At 39.1% G+C, this 18,600-nt stretch overlaps 1 non-coding gene across 1 annotated transcript; it reads left to right on the top strand.

Annotated features, from left to right (window-relative positions):
- The first annotated feature begins 8,063 nt into the window (after positions 1-8,063).
- On the top strand, positions 8,064-8,170 carry LOC141583123 (U6 spliceosomal RNA). Its single transcript, XR_012515864.1, has one exon. It is a non-coding gene; the product is annotated as a U6 spliceosomal RNA (small nuclear RNA).
- Positions 8,171-18,600: the final 10,430 nt, after the last annotated feature.

Here is an 18,600-nt window from a genome sequence, read left to right as displayed (position 1 = left end):
TATTTGTAGTAATCTCTGATTGTAGTTTGTATTTCTGTGGAGTCAGTGATGATATCCCCTTTATCGTTTTCTATTGCATCTATTTCATTCTTCTCCCTTTTCTTTTTTATTAATCTGGCTAGGGCTCTGTCTATTTTGTTGATCTCTTCAAAAAATCTGCTCCTGGACTTATTGATTTTATGAAGGGCTTTTTGTGTCTCTGTCTCCTTCAGTTCTGTTCTGATCTTAGTTAATTCTTGTCTTCTGCTAGCTTTTGAGATGTTTTTGACCTTTCTCCTCTAGCTCTTTCAATTTTTATGATAGAGTGTCAATTTTCGATCTCTCCTTGCTTCTCTAGTTGGCATTTATTACTATAAATTGCCTTCTCGACACTGCTTTAAAAGTGTCCCAGAGATTCTGGCACGTTGTGTCTTTGTTCTCATTTGTTTCAAAGAACATCTATATTTCTACCTTCATTTCATTGTTTATCCAGTCAACATTCAGGAGCCAGTTGTTCTATTTTCATGAAGTTCTGCAGTTCTGAGTTAGTTTCTTAATTCTGAGTTCTAATTTGATTGCATATAATCTGAGAGATTGTTTGTTATGATTTCCTTTGTTTTGCATTTGCTTAGGAGTGATTTATTTCAAATTATGTGGTCAGTTTTAGAGTAGGTGCTGTGTGGTGCTGATCAGAATGTATATTCTATGGATTTGGGTTTGATATTTCTGTAGATGTCTATTAGATCTGCTTGGTCCAGATCTGAATTCAAGTCCTGGACCTCCTTCTTAATTTTCTGTCTCAATGATATGTCTAACAGTGAAAATGGAGTGTTAAAGTCTCCCACTGTTATTATGTGGGAGTCTAAGTGTCTTTGTAGGTCATTAAGGACTTCCTTTATGTACCTCGGTGCTACCCTGGTGCTCCTGTATTGACTGCATAAATATTTAGGATCCTTAGCTCTTCTTGTTGCATTGATCCTTTTACCTTTATGTAATGCCCTTCTTTGTGTCTTTTGATCTTTGTTGTTTTAAAGTCCATTTTATCAGAGACTAGGATTGCAGCTCCTGCTTTTTATTTGCTCTCAATTTGCTTGACACGTCTTTCTGCATCCCTTTATTTTTAGCCTACATTTGTCCTTGCACAAGTGATGAGTTTCCTGAATACAGCACACTGATGGGTTTTGACATTTTATGCAATCAGATGGTCTATGTCTTTTAATTGGGTCATTTAGTCCACTTACATTTATGGATAATTTTGTTATGTGTGAATTGGATACTGCCATTTTGATGCTAGCAGGCTGTTTTGTCCTTTAGTTGACACATTGTCTTCATTGTGTCGATGGTCTTTACCATTTGGTACATTTTTGGAGTGGTTGTTACTGATTGCTCCTTTCCTTGATTAGTGCTCCTTTCAGGAGCTCTCATAAGACAGGCCTGGTGGTGAGAAAATCTCTCAGTAATTGCTTGTCCATAAAGGATTTTCTTTCTCCTTCGAATGTGAAACTTAGTTTGGCTGGATATCAAATTCTAGGTTAACAGTTCTTTTCTCTAAGGATGTTGAATATTGGCCCCCACTCTCTTCTGGCTTGTAGGGTTTGTGTGGAGAGATCCACTGTGAGTCTGGTGGGATTCCCTTTGTGGATAACCTGACTTTCTCTTTTGCTGCCCTTAGCATTTTTTCCTTCATTTCAACCCTGGTGAATCTGACGGTTATGTGTCTTGGGGTTGCTCTTCTTGAGGTATATCTTTGTGGTGTTCTCCATACTTCCTGGACTTGAATAGTGGCCTGCCTTGCTGGGTTGGGGAAGTTCTCCTGGATAATATCCTGAAGAGTGTTTTCCAGCTTGCATTCATTCTTTCTGTACATTGAGGTACGCCTATCAAACGTAGATTAGGTCTTTTCACATAATCCCATATTTCTTGGAGGCTTTGTTCATTTCTTTTCACTCTTTTCTCTCTATTCTTGCCTTCTTATTTTACTTCATTGCATTGATTTTCAATCTCTGATATTTTTTATTCTGCCTGGTCAGTTTTGCTTTTGAAACTTTTGTATGCTTCATGAAGTTGTCGTGCTGTGTTTTTCAGCTCCATCAAGTCGTTTCTATTCTTCTCTAATCTATTTATTCTAATCAGTATATCATCTAACCTTTTTTCTAGGTTCTTAGTTTCTTTGCATTGGGTTAGCACGCGTTCTTTTAGCTCTGAGAAGTTTGTTATTACCCACCTTCTGAAGCCGATTTCTGTCAATTCATCAGATTCATTCCCCATCTATCTTTGATCCTTAGCTGGTGAGGAGTTATGATCCCTTGGATGAGAAGAAGTCTTCTGGTTTTTGGTGTTTTCTTCCTTTTTGCGCTGGTTTCTTCCCATCTTAGTGGCTTTATCTACCTGTGGTCTTTGTACTTGGTGACTTTCAGGTGGGGTCTCTAAATGGATGCCCTTTTTATAGATGTTGAAGCTATTTCTTTCCACTTAGTTTTCCTACTAACAGTCAGGCCCCTCTGCTGCAGGATCACTGGAGGTGCTGTCAAAATCCCACTCACCTGGAGATCACCCGTGGGGCTGCAGAACAGCAAGGGTTGCTGCCAGTTTCTGCCTCCGCTATCCTCATACCAGAATGGTACCCACCAGATGTTGGCCTGAGCTTTCCTTTATGAGGTGTCTTTTTGTGTATATGGGGCTCAGAGTATTGCTTGAGGAGACATTCTGTCCCTTATAAGAGCTCAAGTGCTGTGCTGGGAGTTCTGCTGTTTCGTGCAGAGCTGCTGGGCTGGTACCTTTAACTCTGCTGCAGCTGAACTCATAACCTGCTGTTTTCCCAGGTACTCTGTCCTAGGAAGGTCAGCCTTATTTATAAGTTCCTGCCATGCTGCTGCCTTTTTTCATGGATGCCCTGCCTGGCACAAAGTAGTCTACATCGGTAGTGGCAGACTTCCTTGGTATTGGGGGATGCCCTTCTCCCCACGGAGTTAGGCCATCCCAGTTCCAGCTTCGCTTGTTGTGAAACTCTTAATCCAGAGTGTTTCAGATTTCTTGTCTCGTGAGTGTGGTACCCGTCAAGCCAGATCACATCACCTGGTTTCCTGTCTCAGCCCCCTCCCTTTCAGTTGAATGGACAGCTCTGTCTCCCAGGCATTCCAGGCACCAGTTGAAATGGCCACCCAAACTTTTGTGAGTTTCTTTGTCCTGATGCATCCCTGGCTGAAACTGCTGAAATGAAAACTCATGACGCTTTTATGCTCAGGAATCTCCTTGTCTGTTGGCAGTGAAAACTTCTTTGGAAATGTAGTGAGCACTCACTCTCTGCGCTGTTCTTGCCTGGAACTACATTCTGAAGATGTTCCTATTCAGCCATCTTGGATCTTCCTTAATCTTATGATTTCTAAGAAAAACTCTATAAGTCCTATCTTATTTATTATTAATATTTTGAATTAAAAGCTTCTTTTGTATGATGTGTTTACACCACAGACATAATGGTGATTTTCTGGAGGATCACTAGAACTAGCATCAGACAACATAGGGAAAATTCTTCACAATATACTATATACATCTGTGTGTATTCCACACATGTACATATAAATACACACACACACACACACACACACACACATATATATATACACCTATATACTATATACTACACACACACACACACACTCACACGTTTATTTTGAAACAGAGTCTCACACAGTCTGTCGCCCAGGTTGGAGTGCAATGGCATGATCTCAGCTCACAGCAACCTCCACCTCCTGGTTCACATGATTCTCCTACCTAAACCTTTTGAGTAGCTGGGATTACAGGTGCACACCACCATTCCTGGCTAATTTTTTTTATTTTTAGTAGAGACGAAGTTTCCCTATGCTGGCCACACTGGTCTCGAACTTCTGACCTCGTGATCCACGCACCTCAGCAGCTAGGATTATAGGTGTGAGCCACTGCGCCCAGCCACATGTAGAAGTGCAGTACTACATAGAACACTGAACATTACATGCTGCTGGGATTACAGGTGTGAGCCACAGTATCCAGCTGCATATATTTTTTTTATTTCTCTTTTTAAGAATCCTGATCTTAAATGAGTTCACAGTTGGATGTAGAAGTGCAGTGCTTAGATGCAGATGTGTACATATAGAAGGATACAATACTTAGATGTAACAGTTATGAATAAATGTAATTCTTATAACTGACGATAACAGTATTAGAAAAGTCATATATTGATAAAAATTTCTTCAGAAAAAGGAACTTAAAAACTTAGAGGAACTGCTTCTGTTTAAATATATGCATAGCTAAGGCTCTTACAATGGTGTAGTTTATAGGATAGATATCAGAGTGCAAATCTAATTTTAAAAACGTAGTCAAAGGTATTAATCTTATATTTTATGCCTATGATTATTTTGTAATTCAGAGATAGGCTTTTCCAATTCCAAAATTCTTTAAAATCCTCTAGTGATTTATTTATCATGGTGTTTAAATCAATATTGAAACTTTCTGGAACTTACACTCTATTACGTTTGAAGTTTTGTCCAACTTTTTTTCAGTAACATATTCACCATGGGAATTCTTTTATTATGCAAATATACATCTTATGCTTTAAATTCAGAGGAAATTATGATATGTTATTCTATTTTGTGCTAACTAAAATGTTGCTTTGTTGACTTAGAGTTCTCTTAGCCATAAGAAAGAAAAAGATCTCTTGCATGAAAATAGCATGTTCTGGGAAAAAAATTGCCTTGCTTAGACTGGAACTAGACACAATTCAACAGCAGAACCTGCTAAGGGAAAAAAAAAATTTTGGAGGACATTGAAAGTGTGAAAGAAAAGAATGCTAATATTCTTAAGGCCATAAAATTGGATAAGGAAGAATGAAAAAAGACGGTATTTAAGGAGAGTGGACAGCTTAGCATTTTGACAACGAAGAATAAAATGGTCAGTTCTGAATTGGAGAATGTAAGACACAACTAGGAAACACTGGAAATGGAAATTCAATCATGTCCTTGTAGACTGGCTACTGCTCTACATGACTGTGACCAAAGCCAGATAGGAGAAAGCAACTTCTTTCCAGAGAACAAAACCTCAACAGGTTTATTTACAGGAGACAATGAATTCTCATACATCTAACCTGAAAGAGAACAGCAAGATTCTTTCTGAACAACTGTAATGCTTATTGTAAAAATTAACAGCCTAAAAATTCAGCTCCATCACATAAGATAAACTGTGAAAGAAAAGACAGGACAGGCTGCCATCTGTCCTGTTGGAGGAACTTAATTATTCCAGCCTGTGGGCATTGGAGAGTACAAACCGACCAGGGGCAGAAGAGTTCCCGCAGCACAGCACAGCTGCTTTACCAAATCATGGCCAGACTGCTTCTGTTAGCAGGCTCCTGATCCTGTTCCTTCTTACTGAACAGGACCTCCCACCTGGTGCTTACAGCTACCCTCGAAGGTGTTCCCTGGCCAATGGAGATTTGAAATATTCCTTAGACAGAGCTCCCACAGAGAAAGGCAGGCCACCATCTTTGCTGTTTGGATGACTAGGTTCTGGCCTTAGGGCTTTGTAGAACCCAAGCTGACCAGAGGTGTAAGTGGTAGCTCAGCACAGCAGAGCCACCTTGCAAAAACATAGCCAGACCCTTGTTTAAGTCAATCCCCAACAACATTCCTTATCACTGGGTACAGCCTTTCAACAGGGTCTCTGGCTGCCTACACTGCTGTTCTCTGGCTGACAGATGTTTCAGGCATCCCTGATTCAGAGATTCCAGAGAGAGGACCAGACTGTAATCTTTGTTGTTTGGGCAACTCAGCCATTTCAACCTTGGGACTTCAGAGTGTCTGAGGCAACCAGGGGCTGAAGTGAACCCCCAGCACAGCACAGCTGCTCTACAGAAACATGGCCAGACTTTTTTAAAAGCAAGTCTCTGATCTTGTTCCTCCTGACTAGACAAGACTTCTGAACTTGTTTCCAGCCACCTCTCGTAGTTGTGTCCAGATTGGCAACAGGATTGTACCTCAGTGGTACAGGTGTCCCAGAGGAAGAGGCAGGCTATTATCTTTGTCTTTTTGCAGGCTTCGCTAGTGATACCTTGAGTCGCTGGAAGATATGAGGCAATTAGGGACTGGAGTGGACCCCCAGTATACCACAGCAGCCTTATGGGAAAGTGGCTGAACCGTTACGTGGGTGCTGGTTTCCATATCTCCTCGATGAGCAGGTCCTCCTGGCTTGGGTCTTTATCCAGGACCCCACTGAAACCATCAGGCCAGTAGCAACTTGGCAATTTCTTGGACAAAGCTTCACAGATCGACTGAAATCCTCTCTGCCACTGCCTCTGCAGTGGATCTGCCCTTGTTACCTTCAGAATATCAAGAAAGCAAAGACCCTAAGTGCCATATTGATAACTCTAACAAGCTGCAGTTGACCCAAGAACAAGGCAGTCCATCTCTTGTGGATACCACATACCCCCCACTGCTTATTACTGGACAGGGAACTCTGGCTTGGGCCCAGAGAACAGACCCTCTATCCTGGGATGATTACACTAAGTGATGGCTAACTCACATCTCTCTGGGGTAGAGCCCCCAGGAGACAAGCAAAGTGATGGAGCAGGAAGCCAGCTGATGTGAAGCCCAGAGGGCAGGCACAGCTATCTCTCTAGGCTCTACTGGGTCTTATGAGACACTTTATCCCAGCACTTTAGGACTGTGGAGGTCTGATCAGCCACATCTCATGTGAAGATTGCCCAGCAGAGATCAGGTATGTGATTTTCCCTATTAATAAAAGGAGACTTGCTTAAAAAAGAAGTCTGGCGACGTTTTTGTAAAGCAGCTGTGCTGTGCTGGGGCCTCACTTTTCAGAGAGTTATCTGAGGCGTGATATCTACTGGGCATTCTTGCACATGAGATGAAGCTGGTCTGACCTCAGCACTCCTTAGTCTGCTTGCCTCTCCCAGGGCCCCAGCCTGGCCACACCTGCCTACAGGGCACTCTCAGCTGCCCACACCTTTGTTTCTGTGCCAGTGGACCATGCCTGAGCTGTGAAGAGATGCAGCAAAGCGGACCCTTCAGGCACGCAGCATCCTCTACATTGCCTCTCCATACTGAAGCTCTTTATACACAAACGTCCTACATCACTTTGCTGGTGTGTGTTTATATGAGTGGATTTTGCTGTCCTTGCCCTACCAGCACATGGGAATGTAGCACGCACTTCAACCCACACCAACTCCCATTGAAGAAAGAGCCATGGTAGGCAGAGGAACAAAATCACAACCTCTGCCAACACCTTCTCCTTGTGCTAATTCTGTGCACGAAAAGGGAATGCTAATATACGTTGAGTGGTCGTTGCTGCTTAGGGGGTCACAGAGATGGCACCCAGACATGCACAGGCCAGCACCCTGGCCTGAAACAACACTACCTCCAATGCAACAGCACACACAGCAGGGGTCTTCTGGCCGCCACCAAGCTGTCTTGCCTCCACCACTTCCACCACTGGGCAAATGCCAAAAGGGAAGCAGGCAGCTTTGCATCTGCTAGCACTCTGCCAACACCTGCCACACTTTGCTTCCTTCAGTGCAGTAGACTCCAAACTTCAAGGAGCCAGAGAACAAAGTTGAGACCCAATATAAGTTTCCCAGAATTAAAGCACACAGTCCAGGAATTGAGAGATGAATGTTGGCCCACTGAAATCCTCCAAAACCAAAGGCAGCTGCCTTCTTCTACCTTAAACCACAATCAAACCCTCCTGATCATCAAACATGATAAAAGAAAAATACCCTGTGCAAAGGTTAGCAACTTCAAAGGTTGAAGGTGAATAAGCTCATAAAGATGAGGAAGAATCAGTGCAAGAACACTGAAACTCAAAAAGTCAGCATGCCTTCTTTCCTCCAGATGATTACATCAACTGTTCAGCCTGTTCAAGTTTTCAGAACTGGCCAGAGGCTGACATGTCTGCAATGATACAAGTAGCATTCAGAATGTGGGTAGAAACAAAGTTCACTAAGTGAAAGAAGTATGTCAACATCCAATGCAAGGAGGCCAAAAATAATTGTAAAACATCACAGGAGCTAACAGGCAATATATCCAGTATAAACAACATTACTGGTGCTCACTTTGGCAGCACATATATTAAAATTGGAATGATTCAGAGAAGATTAGCATGGCCCTTGCTCAAGGAGGAACTAAAAATTCAGGAAGCATTGCATATTTGTAGAAAAAATCAATATCGTGAAAATGACCATACTACCCAAAGTAATTTATAGATTCAATGCTGTCCCCATCAAGCTACCAATGACCTTATTCACAGAACTGGAAAAACCCACCTTAAACTTCATATGGAAGCAAAAGAGAGTGTGGATATCCAAGACAATGCTAAGCAAAAAGAACAAAGCCAGAGGCATCATGCTACCCGATTTCAAACTATAATACAAAGCTACAGTAATCAAAACAGCATGGTACTGGTACTAAAACAGAGAAATAGACCAATGGAACAGAACAGAGGTCCTGGTGGCAATGGCACACATCTACAACCATCTCATCTTTGACAATCCTGAGAAAGACAAGCAATGGGAAAAGGATTTCTTGTTTAATAATTGTTGGGAAAACAGGCTACCAGTGTCCAGAAAGCAGAAACTGGACCTCTTCCTGACACCTTACAGTAGAATTACCTCCAGATGGATTAAAGATCTAGACATAAGACCTAATGCCATAAAAAAATCTAGAAAAAAAATAGGCAAAGCCATTCAGGACATAGGTGTAGGCAAGTACTTCATGACTAAAACACCAAAAGCATTGGCAACAAAAAGGAAAATAGACAAATGGGACCTTATTAAACTCCAGAGCTTATGTACAGCAAAAGAAACCATCATTAGAGTGAGCCAGCAACCAGCAGAATGAGAAACAATTATTGCAATCTACCCGTCTGACAAATGGCTGATATCCATAATCTACAAAGAAATAAAGCAGAATTACAAGGAAAAAAACAAGCAAACCCGTTCAAAAGTGGACAAAGGATATGAACAGACACTTTTGAAAAGAAGATATATATGAGGCCAATAAACATGTGAAAAAATACTCATCATCACTGGTTATTAGAGAAATCAAAACCACATTGAGATATCACCTCATGCCAGTTAGAATGGTGACCATTAAAAAATCTGGAGACAACAGATACCAGAGAGCATGTGGAGAAATAGGAACACTTTTACACTGTTGCTAGAAGTACAAACTAGTTGAACCATTGTGGGAGGCAGTGTGACACTTGCTCAAGGGCCTGGAAATTGTAATTCCATTTGACCCAGCAATAGCATTACTGGGTATATACCCAAAGGATTATAAATCATTCTATTATAAAGAAACATGCACACATATGGTCACAGTGGCACTGTTTACAATGGTAAAGAACTGAAAACAGCCCAAATTTCCAGAGATGGTAGACTGGACAAGGAAAATGTGACACACATACACCACGGAATATTATGCAGCCACAAAAAACGATGAGTTTTTGTCCTTTGTAGGGACATGAATCAGTCTGGAAACCATCATTCTCAGCAAACTGACAGAAGAACAGAAAATCCAACACTGCATGTTCTCACTCATAGGCAGGTGATGAATAATGAGAACACATGGACACAGGGAGGGGAGCATCACACACTGGGGTCTTTTTGGGGGTGGCCAACGGGGACACCAGGGGTTGGGGAGGTCAGGGAGGGATTACCTGAAGAGAAATGCCAGATGTATGTGACGGGATGGAGGCAGGAAACCACATTGCCATGTGTGTACCTATGCAACAATTCTGCATGATCTGCATGTGTACCCTATAACCTGAAGTACAGCTTTTAAAAAAAGAATAAACTGATGTGATAGAGCTGAAAAGCACACTACATGAATTTTATAATGCAGCCACATGGTAATTGTGTGTGATTGCCTTATAAAAATTTTTGTAATGTGTGTGGGCACCCAAGGGTGCCCTGTAAGCAGGTATGGCCAGGCTGGGGTCCTGGGAGAGGCAAGCAGACTAAGGAGTGCTGAGGTCAGACCAGCACCATCTCGTGTGCAAGACCACCTAGTAGAATAGATCAAGCAAATGTAAGAGTCTCAGAGCTTGAAAACGCTTTCTGAAAGAAAAGAGGCAAGAATGGGGGAAAAGAATGAAAAGGAATGAACAAAACCTTTGAGAAATAAAGGATTGTGTAAAAAGGTGAAATGTATGCCTTATTAATGTACCTGAAAGAGATGACAAAAATGTAACCAAATTGGAAAACATATTTCAGAATATCATTCATCAGAATTTCCCCAACTTAGCCAGACAGAACAACATTGAATTCAGGAAATCCAGAGAACCTCATATATGCCACAAGAAGAACATCTCTAAGATACATAATCATCAGGTTCTCCAAGATCAAAATGAAATAAAAATTGTCAAAGGCAGCTAGGGAGAAAGACAAAGTCACCTACAAAAGGAATCCCTTCAGACAAACAGTGAACCACTCAGCTGAAATCCCACAAGCCAGAAGAGATATTCAACTACTTAAAGAAAAAAATTTCAACCTGGAACTTCAAGTCCAGCAAAACTAAGTGTCATAAGTGAAGGAGAAATAAGATCATTTTCATTCAAGCAAATGCTGAGGGAATTCATTACCATCAGATCTACCTTACAAGAGCTCCTGAAAGTAGAATTTAATATGGAAAGAAAAGATCATCATCAGCCACTACAAAAATGTACTGAATTACACAGACCAGTGATGCTAAAAAACCAACCACGTATTCAAGTCTGTGAAGTTATCAATTAGGAGCGTGATGACAGGATCAAATCCTTACATATCATTGCTAACTTTAAATGTAAATGGGCTAAATGCTCCAATTGAAAGATATAGGGCAGCAAGATAGATAAAGAGCCAAGACTCATTTGAGTATGCTGTCTTTAAGAGACCCATCTCACATGAACTCCCACACATAGGCTCAAAATGAATGGAGAAAAATCCTTCAAGTAAATGGGAAACAGAAAAAAGCAGGTGTTGCAATCCTGGTTTCTGACAAAACAGGCTATACGAATACAGATAAAAAGAGAAGGACATGGGCCCGGAACAGTGGCTCAAGCCTGTAATTCCAGCACTTCGGGAGGCCGAGGCGGGCGGATCATGAGGTCAAGAGTACAAGCCAATCCTGGCCAACATGGTGAAACCCCATCTCTACTAAAAATAAAAATAAAAATAAAAATAAAATAAAAAAATAAAAAAATAAATTAACTGAGCGTGGTGACATGAGACTGTAGTCCCAGCTACCTAGGAGGCTGAGGCAGGAGAATTGCTTGAACCCAGGACACAGAGGTTGCAGTGAGTTGAGATTGCACCACTGCACTCCAGTCTGGTGCCTGGCAACAGAGCGAGACTCTACCTCAGAAGAAAAAAAAAAAAAAAATAGAGAAGGACATTACCAATGTGGCCCTGACCTTTAATAAATATCATTATTGCTTGATACCAACCTGGGCTATCCTTATTGTTCAAACGAATAGGATAGATGATTTGCTGAGGTTTGGGAGCTTCTGCCCTCCGGAGCGTCCCAGATCTCCCAAAATTTGGTTCAGAGCTAAGGCTGATTTTGCTTTACAGCTCTTTTTATGAAGTTTTTCTCATTTCTGGTAAGGAAGACAAGTTGTTCTGCTTCCGTAATGGTGGAGAGCAGGCACTTCCTTTCTTGAGTTTCAGCTTGCTTCTGGCAGGAAAGGTGAGTGTGAATTTTTTCCTACTTCTAAGATGGTAGAGAACAGTCATCAGCCTGAGCTTTATTTCCAAGTAAGTGGCTAAATTAGAGATTTGTCTTAAAATTTTTCCTTAATGACTAAAAGTTAAGATTACCAACCACTTAGTTTTAATTTCTCCTTAACATTATGATACTCAGTAATCATATTTATTGTACATTTTTTATTTTCTTATTTATTTATGTTTGGGATTTTGTTGTTATTTCACTTTTCTTTCATCAATTATGACTATATCTTTCTGACTTGGTCAAATCCAAGGGAATATTCAAATTTTAGGAAGCAAGTCATCTGAATTGGCTAAAACTCTTGTAGCTGCCAAGTACATATTTTCTAATTCGCAGAAATTTCTTCTTTTTTTTAACCTAGTTAAAAAAATTTTCTGTCACATTAGGCCATCTTTTACCAGCCAAGGCCAGACTGAAGGAGCACTGGTGACCTTCCAATCCTAAGATTCTGCCCTGTTCCCTACAGCAACCTGAGTTTGGTTCCTAAGTCTAGTTCTTTCTGGTTTGGTATTTGTTACTTTTAAAATATCAGCAGTTTTTCCCAGCTATGATGTCGTAGTAAGAGATTCAAAAGGATTTCCTTTAAGAGCTTCATAATTAAAAGCAGATTGGGGACAAGAGATCCAAGATGGCTGATCACTAGCAGCTCGGGATTGTAGCTCCCAGTGAAAGCACAAAGAACGGGAGGACACCACACCGTCACATGAATTCTTGTTGCTCACGCACCAGGAGATTCCCAGTGGAGGAGCCCCACGGGTCGCTATTGCGACTCTTGTGACCGGCGAGGCGGTTTTGCCGGTGCCTCTGAGCGTCGGTTCTTGGTGCAGGGTCAGAAAAGCACCATCAATCTTAACACTGCTGATTTAGTCAGTGCAGTGGGTTGCTCAGATTTTGGCACTGAGAATCAGTAAGTTGGACATCCACTCAGAAACCCAATTACAAAGACGGTAAATACAAAGACCACAGATGGATAAATTTATATCAAAGGGAAGAAAACAGCCAAAAAAGGCTGAGAATACCCAAGATCAGAATGCCTCTCCCTCAGCAGGGGATCACAGTTCCTCATCAGCAACGGAACAAGTCTTGATGGGGAACGAGTGTGTTCCAATTACAGAAGCAGGCTTCAAAATGTGGATAATGAGAAACTTCTGTGAATTAAAAGAACTTGTTCTAACTCAATCTAAAGAAACAAAGAACTTTAAAAAAAGGTTTGATGAAATCTTAACAACAATACACAATTTAGAGAGGAATATAAGTGAATTGATGGAGCTGAAAAACACAATATGAGAACTACGTGAAGTATGCACAAGTTTTAACAGCCGAATTGATCAAGCAGAAGAAAGGATATCAGAGGTCGAAGACCAACTCAATGAAATAAAACAAGAAGACAAGATTAGAGTAAAAAGGATAAAGTTGAACGAGCAAAGTCTTCAAGAATTATGGGACTACGTGAAAAGACCTAATCTACGCTTGATAGGTGTACCTGAATGTGACGAAGAGAATGAATCCAAGCTGGAAAATATGCTTCAGGATATTATTCAGGAAAATTTTTCCATCCTAGTAAGGCAGCATAATATTCAACTCCAGGTAATACAGAGAACACCACAAAGATATTCCTCGAGAAGAGCAACTCCAAGGCACATAATCGTCAGATTCACCAGGGTTGAAATGAAGGAGAAAATACTAAGGGCAGCCAGAGAGAAAGGTCAGGTTACCCACAAAGGGAAGCCTATCAGACTTACAGCAGATCTCTCAGCAGAAACCCTATAAGCCGGAAGAGAGTGGGGACCAATATTCAACATCCTTAAAGAAAAGAACTTTCAACCAAGAATTTCACATCCAGCCAACCTAAGCTTCATAAGTGAAGGAAAAATAAAGTTTTTTTCTGAATAAACAAGGCACTCAGAGATTTCATCACCACTAGACCTGCTTTACAAGAGCTTCTGAAAGAACCACTACACATAGAAAGGAACAAACAGTATCAGCCTTTCTAAAAAATACTAAAAAGAGCATCAATAAAATGAAGAATTTACATCAACTAATGGGCAAAATAGCCAGCTAATATTAAATGACAGTGTTAAACTCACATATGTCATTATTAATTCTAAATTTAAATCGACTAAATCCCTCAATCCAAAGACAGACAGCCAATTTGAATAGAAAACTAAAACCCATCAGTATGCTGCATCCAGACCCATCTCACATTCAAGGATACACAAAGACTCAAAACAAGGGATGGAGAAAGATTTACCAACCAAACAGAGAGCAAAAATAAATAAATAAAAAGCAGAAGTTAAAATTTTTGCCTCTGACAAAATAGTCGTTAAAGCAACAAAGATCAAAAGAAGCAAAGAAGGACATTATACAATGATAAAAGGATCAATGCAACAACAAGAAGAGCTAAAGATCCTAAATATATATGCACCCAATACAGGAATACCCAGACATACAAGACTAATAAAGAGACTTAGACTCCCACACAATAATAGTGGGAGACTTCAACATTATTATTAGACAGATCAATGAGACAGAAAATTAACGATATCCAGGACTTGAACTCAGATCTGGAACACGTAAGCATAATTAACATTTATAGAACTCTTCACTTTAAATGCAGAAAATATACACTATTATCAGTACCACATCATATCAACTTACAAGTTTAAACGAAATGTTGGTTGGCTCCTTGTTTGTTATTCTGTTCCCTCATTTTCTTTTATGTCTCCATTATAGGACAATTGTAGGCATACCCATATTTAGATTGCATTCTAGCCTGGGCAATAAAGCAATACCCCCATCCTCTCTCCCTCTTCCTCTTTCTCTTTCTTCCTCTTCTTTATGCTTTTTCTTAAAAAAAAAAAAACACACAAAGTAGCTGGGCGTGGTGGCTCAAGCCTGTAACCCCAGCACTTTGGGAGGCCGAGGCGGGTGGATCACGAGAAAAAAAAAAAAAAGCAGATTTCTTATTCTTATTCTTATTATGCTTTAAATTCTGTGGTACATGTGCATGTTTGTTACATAGGTATACACATACCGTTGGGGCTTCTTGCACCCATCAACCCATGATCTACCTTAGGTATTTCTCCTAATGCTATTCCTCCACTAGGCCCAACCACAACAGGCCCTGGTGTGTGATATTTTCCTCCCTGTGTCTATGTACTCTCACTGTTCAACTCCCACTTATGAGTGAGAACATGTGGTGTTTGGTTTTCTGTTCTTGTGTCAGTTTGCTGAGAATGATGGTTTCTAGCTTCATCCATGTCCCTGAGAAGGACACAAACTCATCTTTTTTCATGGCTCTATAATATTTCATGGTGTATATGTGCCACATTTTCTTTATCCAGTTTATTATTGATGGACATTTGGGTTGGTTCCAAGTTTTTGCTGTTGTGAACAGTGCCACAGTAAACATACATGTGCATATGTCTTTGTGGTAGAATGATTTATAATCCTGTGGTTATATACCCAGTAATGGGATTGCTGGGTCCAATGGCATTTCTATTTCTAGATTGTTGAGGAATCACCACACTGTCTTCCACAATGGTTGAACTAATTTACACTCCCACCAACAGTGTAAATGAGTTCCTATATCTCTACATCCTCTCCAGCATCTGTTGTTTTCTGACGTTTTAAATTATTGTTTTTCTGAAATGACAAGTGATGATGAACTTTTCATTATGTGTTTGTTGGCTTCATAAATGTCTTCTTTAGAGGAGTGTCTGTTTATATTCTTTGCCTACTTTTTCCTGGAGTTGGTTTTTTTTCTGGTAAACTTAAGTTCTGTATAGATTCTGCATATTAGTCCTTTGTCAGATGGATAGATTGCAAAAATTTTCTCCCACTCTGTGGGTTGCCCATTCACTTTGATGATAGTTGTGTTTTGTTTCATTTTAGTTTTCTGTGCAGAAGCTTTTTAGTTTAATTAGATCTCATTTGTCAATTTTGACATTTGTTGCCATTGCTTTTGGTGTTTTAGTCATGAAGTCTTTGCCTATGCCTATGTTCTGAATGGTATTGCCTAGGTTTTTTTCTAGGGTTTTTATAATTTTAGGTCTTCACTTTTAGTCTTTTATCCATCTTGTGTTAATTTTTGTATAAGGTGTAATTAAGGGGTCCAGTTTCAGTTTTCTGCATATGGCTACCCAGTTTTCCCAACACCTTTTATTAAATAGATAATCCATTCCCGATTGATTTTTTGGTCTAGTTTGTCAAAGTTCAGATGGTTGTAGATGTGTGGCATTATTTTTGAGGGCTCTGTCCCATTCCATTGCTCTATATATCTGTGTTGGTTCCAGTACCATGCTGTTTTGGTTACTGTAGTTTGGTAGTATAGTTTGAAGTCAGGTAGCATGATGTCTCCAGTGATGTCCTGTTTGCTTTGCTATGCGGGCTCTTTTTTCATCCCATATGAAATTAAAGGCAGTTTTTGGCAATTCTGTGAAGAAAGTCACTGGTAGCTTGATGGGAATGGCATTGAATCTATGAATTAGTTTGAACCATGGGGCTATTTTTATAATGCTGATTTTTTTGTATCCATGAGCATGGATTTTTAAAATGTGTTTGTGACCTCTCTTATTTCTTTGAGCAATGGTTTGTAGTTCTCCTTTAAGAAGAACTTTGAGTACGGACCCAGGAAGGACAAGGCAGCGGTCTTGGCTCTCCATGAGTCCATGCTTAACATTGAACTTATATCCCTTTAAATACCAGCTGTTTCTCCAATTTAAGTTCATAGTAGTTGTAACTGATGGGTTGCCATAGGTTGTAGCTTGACTTATACCATGGAATTCATTCAAATTGCATATATAAACAGTTTCAGTATTGGCTGATTTAGAATGACAGTCTGACAAAATGTTTTCTTGGTATTCAATTAAGTTTTCTTCTACTTGGGTAGGAGTTTTAAAAACAAGTAAGTCTTTTCATTAAAATTCCAGGAAATCTTACACAGTCCTTAAACTATTTGGGATTATTTGACAAAGGATGTGATTCTAAAGTTTCCAGAAATCTGTATTCAAGAGCTCTTTTTCATGGTCTTTCCATTATTTCAGGAACCTTCTAAAAGACACCATATTCTAGGACATTTTGTGCTTGTGAAGTTTTCAGAAACTGCATCAGTATTAAGCAGTTAAATGTGGAAATGATGTTAAATAGTTATAGTTACATGATTGACAAGAAAATTTGTTCATTTCTGTGGTCTACAATTTATCATGGAAACAATATAATTGATAGCATATATTTTGACGTATTACAATTTTAGGAATTTCATACAATTTTCAAACGTATATGAACATTGATTACAATATAATCTGAAAAAGGTAAAATATTTCTTATTTTGACAGTGCTCCTTATGTAACAACATGTCAAATAATTCCATATACTTCTCTTTTGGATTTTTCAGTGCCCTCTTGTGCATTCCAAATTAAGAAGTCAAAAAGACTTAATTTTGAAGATAAAATTGGATTTGGGGAAGTGTATCAAATATATTAATATTCATATAAGTATACTAAAGGCCTAAAACACTTGATATAAAATGGAATGCCAGGTCACAGTAAGTCATTCATTTAGCCAAAATGGTAACTCAAAAAATGTTTAAAGGCAAAAGCCTTTACTCCTTGATAGAAGACTCAGCTTTTCAAGCAATGTGTGTCTTTCCCTTCTTTTTCCTGTAATTTATTTGAGGAGAGACAGAAATCTTTTTTATTCTTTAATATTATGTTAAAATCATATTCAAGAAAGAAAGCCAAATTTCACTCTTGCATTAGTGTACTGTTAATGTCAACTCAAATTTTTAATAAAACCTTAAAGATGAATTCATCCAGTCTTCATCAGTTTGACTATAAGTTGCAATTCTTATATGCTTTTGATAACCTTTTACAAATTTGTATTAAAGCAAAATTAGTGCTCTAAGAAAACCCTGTTGTGTTTTTATTCCAATGTTCAATTTATGGAAAAACTGAACAGTACTCCTTTAAATTTAGCCAGTGTGTTCACACGGTGTTTCTTTTACAAGATGACTAGTTCACAAACCTTCCACAACTTGCTCAAACCTTTAGCTTCATTCTATTTAAGTCAAAACACTTTTTAACCTTCTGTACTAAGCAAAATTTACATTCTAATGTCTTATAATGTTTTACTGAAAGCACATTTCATTTTTTCCACAAAGCTTCCATGTAAAACTTTTTCATTAGTTTCAATTACATGTTACTATGTTAGCTCTTAGAAATTTTTTTTTTGGTGAAACACCTGGCAGGTAAGTGATTTTAATTTTGTACTAAGTATGAAGCCTAGGACACCAGACACAAGTGCATGTAAAGTCTGACTTTTTAAAGCATAGCCAGGGAGCATGGCTAACTCCACATGTTCCCAGACCTTACCGAGAATCTAGTGACTCCAAAGCAGGTAAGTTGAGCAAATTTTAAAAGTCAAAAAAAGCAGTGTATTACTTTAAAGCATTTTACAAACCTAATATCTGACCTGCCTAATTTAGAGCTAATGTCTTTATTTTACCAATAAACTTTAAACCTGTCTTTATTTCTCAAATATTACTAAAGTCATGCGAAGTAAAAGGTACTAGAGTTCTTATTCTTCTGAAAAAATTAATTTGATTTAAACATTTATTATTTTACAGCCAATTGAAGTCCTTTTTTATTTATAAACATCACCCACAACACATAAAAATACACAGAATAGATCCAGTAGTCGTAAGATTTTTCATTTGCCAGTTTTTGGTTTTCTTTTTTCCTTTTTTTTTTTTTTTTTACAGTAAACTGATGATATTCATATACATAGATTGCCATCAAATGTTTCAATTTAACAGGAGATTATAGAACACACTTTAACAGTACTCTAATTTGAAGAAAATATATATTTAAGTAAGGAT

This window comes from Saimiri boliviensis (assembly GCF_048565385.1).
Source record: "Saimiri boliviensis isolate mSaiBol1 chromosome 3 unlocalized genomic scaffold, mSaiBol1.pri SUPER_3_unloc_3, whole genome shotgun sequence".
NCBI lineage: Eukaryota > Metazoa > Chordata > Mammalia > Primates > Cebidae > Saimiri > Saimiri boliviensis.
This window is presented reverse-complemented; position numbering and strand designations above follow the sequence as displayed.